Genomic DNA, 3032 nt, shown 5'->3' with positions numbered 1-3032 from the left:
ATTTGGATTTAAAATCAGAATTAAAAAGCAATCAACCTAAGGAATCAGGATCCATTAATTTATTTCGTCATTGGATTAAAAGTTAATTATCAATTTGTGATTAACCCCAATTAAATTCGGAATCCTCAAATTAATTGGAAACCCTCTCTAGACTATCGCCTAGTGTTTGGTTGAATACAGTGTCTCAACTATGCGATCGCAGTAGTTTTGATATGTTCAACTTATGTTCTTCGGGTAAATTAATTTGACCATTAAATCTAATGATCAATTTTTCCTTATAGAATGCAATCGCATTATTCAGTTTGAATACCTACAATCACATGATATTCAACCTGAATTGGGAAAAAATGAAACTGATTTAAAAAGTTAAAAACATATCCTCTGAAATAAACTAATGAACCTTTAACCTTAGATTGATTAGAGGTGTTTAGCCTAGCATCGCGAGGTTAAACATCATTCAAAATAAAATAAGAGAAGAAGAAGATGATGAAAAGGAAAGAGTGCAAAATTTCGAATTTAAAAAAAAAAACTCAAACAATTGCTTAACTCAAAACCTGACTGTCGAAGGGTTTCCTTAAGTTTCCCTTAAATAACTCACATTCAGAACGGGTTAGGATTCCACCACTTCGGCCCATACATAAAATAAAAACTTAATAAAATAAAATATTAAAACATGGCTTTAGGCCCTAAACACATTGGGTTCTAATCTAATTACAAGTCCAAACGTCAAAATAAACTTTCAGCAAAAATACGTCATCTTGGGCTCAAGTTTCGATCATCTTTCCGTCAGAAATTAGCTTTAGTGGCTAGACCATCTTTCCAGCAAAACACAACAAGAATGGAGTCAATCGGACATCTATAGAATGAGATATGGCCGAAATACGAAAGTAGTGTAAATTTGGAAAATTCCGACAAAAATCAATTAAACCCAATCAAAATCTAGAATTCTAATTTGACCTAAAAGACCTTTATTTAACTCAAATAAATCCTAAAAATACTAACCAAGAGTAATAAATAAGTGTAATAAAATATGTGTTATCACACCCAACATTTGTACTTAAGAAGGATGAAATTGAAAAGAAAACTGAAAATGCATAGTTAGATTGAAATTTGAAAGCATTGGAGACAAGGAGGAAGAGCAAATTTGAAATTTGAAAAGTGATGTTAATTTTATTTTTTAATAATGACCCTGAATTAGGGAGTGTAACACCCCGTATATATCCGGTAATGTTATCATACTATCGTATTAAGCTGCGCTTAATTTAAAAATGCGGAATATCTTTTTCTTTTCAATTATGAAGTCATTATCATTACCAACTTGCTTATTAATCAATTAATAAAACATCTCCCTATGCATTTGCAATAAAACAGCTAACTGAAATACCTCATTAAATAAAATAACATAATGTAAGGCTCTAGTCACGGGACTACAACACGTAGACTGGACCAACTATCAGTTTATACAACCAAACCCAAAAGTACTAACGACATAGTGGCATGGACAACTGCCATGCTCACCCAACTAAGGCAACAAAGCCCAACATAAGTCTCAACATCAACAACATATAATGGTGCGAAAAAAATAAACAGCATTCAATCCAGTCATGCTAGCAAATAAGCAGTAATATCATAATCAGCTAAGCTCTGGCCTCCTGCCGCCAGAGGCATCAGTCTCCATACCTGAACCTGAAATAAGCATTCCCCAAACGTGGGGTGAGATCTCTAAACAAGAAATCTCAGTAGGGCAAGGGGTCCTCAAGGACCTTCCACCCCAAGCTCACTTACATGTGCAATATAAGTTTAAAAGCAGTTCATCAATATCATTTCTGAAATAGTGTAATGCAGCAGATAATCATGTCATGTGTATCAATACTATTCTACTGGCCACAGAAATGCAGGAAGAAGTATATGTCTATTACCCACAATTAGTGCAAGATGCCCCTTGCATTCACCCTGGATCACCATATCGTATGACGCCACATACTCAGGCTTACCGTCAAGATGAAAAAACACATGCATATTAAAAGCCATTACACATAAAGCTCAACAACATATCAAATATTCAAAGCATGTAACACAGCATGCATATAACCATACCCCCATGGGACATGGTGGAACCACAATATGGCTAAATCGAGGACACGAAAGCTTACCTTGCAAGCTAACACCCAAAGCCAAGAGTCCACAGCTCAAAGTCCAAACACAGCAGATTCACAATCTGTTATGGACCAATAATATATCAATAAACATGCACCGCAAGCATACAATATTAAGAAAACGCCTTTTCATTACGTTTTACGTCTTAAGGCTTCTCTCCAAGCCATAGGCCCCTAATCACATGATTCAGACTTACATTAATTAATTACAGAAGTTCAACTTCCTCAAACTAGGGTCCTCAAACCCATAGATCAATTCTGGATGAACAGTACGCTACTGTTCCTCGCAAACCCAGAATATTCGGATATTCCTCGGGGACATATCCAGATATCCAATATCCGGATATCACTCTGGAAATATCCGGATATCAATATCCGGATATCCAGATCGCCATATCTGGATATCAATATCCGGATATCCATATCCGGATATCTCACAGCAAATATCCGGATATTTCGCGACATGATGCAGTTTCTACATTTCGCGAAGATATCCTTCCAAGGTTCAATTTTTAACACTTTCAAACATTAAAGCATGCATCTTTATACTGTTTTAGGGTCATACCATTGTTGGTTACTTGTTTAACTCATTAAACATGCAAAGACCCCTCTTTTACTCATCAAAACACATGATCAAGGATGGTGACACTTACCAAAGCTCAAAAAAGAGCAAGAATGGCTCTTGGAGCTCACCACACAGCCTCTACAGTTCTGACTTGTACCAAAAACGAAAATGGCAACACAAGCTACGCCCTTTCTTCACAAAGGTTGACACTTTGAAGCCTCATCAGCAAGGAACAAGTCCCCTCAACCCTCAAACCAACAAAGTCAGCACTCACACCCCACTCACAGTGTCTAGAAACTCAGAATATACAT

Source organism: Gastrolobium bilobum, unplaced genomic scaffold (assembly GCF_033153095.1).
Source record: "Gastrolobium bilobum isolate Gb01-03AN ecotype WA unplaced genomic scaffold, APGP_CSIRO_Gbil_v1 utg6635, whole genome shotgun sequence".
NCBI lineage: Eukaryota > Viridiplantae > Streptophyta > Magnoliopsida > Fabales > Fabaceae > Gastrolobium > Gastrolobium bilobum.
This window is presented reverse-complemented; position numbering follows the sequence as displayed.